Source organism: Meles meles, chromosome 5, assembly GCF_922984935.1.
Source record: "Meles meles chromosome 5, mMelMel3.1 paternal haplotype, whole genome shotgun sequence".
NCBI lineage: Eukaryota > Metazoa > Chordata > Mammalia > Carnivora > Mustelidae > Meles > Meles meles.
Genome location: NC_060070.1, coordinates 144,611,521 through 144,613,272, shown reverse-complemented (window position 1 = coordinate 144,613,272; position 1,752 = coordinate 144,611,521). Strand labels below are relative to the sequence as shown.

At 33.3% G+C, this 1,752-nt stretch overlaps 1 non-coding gene across 1 annotated transcript; it reads left to right on the top strand.

Annotated features, from left to right (window-relative positions):
• Positions 1-1,038: 1,038 nt before the first annotated feature.
• On the top strand, positions 1,039-1,145 carry LOC123942846. The gene has a single exon (XR_006818483.1). It is a non-coding gene; the product is annotated as a U6 spliceosomal RNA (small nuclear RNA).
• Positions 1,146-1,752: the final 607 nt, after the last annotated feature.

The window sequence follows — 1,752 nt, the reverse complement described above, 5'->3', positions numbered from 1 at the left end:
CATAGTAATTAAGATAGTGTTGCGTTGGCTGAGAAACAGACACAGAGACCTATGGAACAGAACACAGAAACTGGAAGAACACACACGTATGGAAACTCTCTACATGACATAAGAGGGTTCCTAAACCAATATGGTATAAACAGTGCAGAGAAAATTTATTATCTATGTCAAAAAATAAACACTGAATCTTTACTTCAAGCATATGCTGCAATCAATTTTAATTACATTAAAGACACAGATACTTGTTGAAATTGAAAACATTTAGAAGGAAATATAGGAGAACATTTTTTTTTTAACCTTGGGGTAGAGAGTAATTTATTAAACATATTCAAAATAATAATCACAAATAATGAAAATTAAACTATAACAAAATTAGTAACCCCCCCACCAAAGTCCATAAAAAAAGGACATGCTATCAACTGAGAAAGTGATCTGTATATAACTAACAAAGGATTATTATCTAGAATATATCAAGAATTTTTCAAATTAAAAAAAAAACAACTCAGAAGAAAAATAAAGGAGCAAGCAATGAAGCAATGAACAACAACAAGCAGGAATGAACAGTAAACATTTGAAACTGTGGTAAACTTTCATGGCAAATAATGCAAATTTAAACCACAGCAGGGTGCCATTTTACGCAGATTACATTGGAAATATCAAAAGTTTGATAACAATCAAGTGCTAGAAAAGACTAGCAACTTAAGCCTTGAAACACTTGTAGGGGAAGAGAAAATTGTTATTCTCACTTTAGAGAGAATTTGGACAACATCTAGTAAAAATTAAGGCATTTGCCCTAAAATCCAACACTCACTCCTTGTAAGTACCTTATAAAAACCCTTTTTATGTACATTAAAAATAAGTAGAAATATATTAATAAGAAAATGGAAATCATTTAAATACAAGTCAAGAGAAAAAACATAAATTGTGAGATATTATTAGAACACTATTATTCAACAATGAAAATGAATGAATGAGACCTATACAAAGAAATAGAGGTGATTATCATAAACAAAACATTGAATTACAAAGCAAGTTGCAGTGCTCGCTTCGGCAGCACATATACAAAAATTGGAACGATACAGAGAAGATTAGCATGGCCCCTGCGCAAGGATGACACGCAAATTCGTGAAGCGTTCCATATTTTTACTATGGACTCTGAAAAACAACCTGAGGGTTTTGAAGGGGCGGGGGTGGGAGGTTGGGGGAACAGGTGGTGAGTAATAGGGAGGGCACGCATTGCATGGAGCACTGGGTGTGGTGGAATAATGAATACTGTTACGCTGAAAAAATAAATAAATTTAAATACTGAAAAAAAAAAAAAGAAAGAAAGAAAAGGGGTACACCAAGCTAAAAAAAAAAAAAAAAAAAAAAAACAAGTTGCAGGGATGCCTGAGAGGCAGAGTCAGCTAAGTATTGGACTCTTGATTTTGGCTCAGGTCATGATCTCAAGATTGTGAGATCAAGCCCTGCATTGAGCTTTGTGCTCAGTGCAGAGACTGCTTGAAATTCTCTCTCCCACTCCTTCCTTCTCTGCCCTTCCCTCCTGCACTCCTTCTCTCTAAAATAAGTAAATATTTAAAATAAATAATAAAAAGTGGCAGAAAGAGTACGATACCACTCAAAAACTTTTATTAAAAAGCAAAAATAAACCACATATGCATGCAAACACAGTAAATCTATTTTGGAACAAAGAAAAATAAATATCAAATTTCAAAGAGTTATTACATAATGGAGCAGGATAAGGGATTTTTT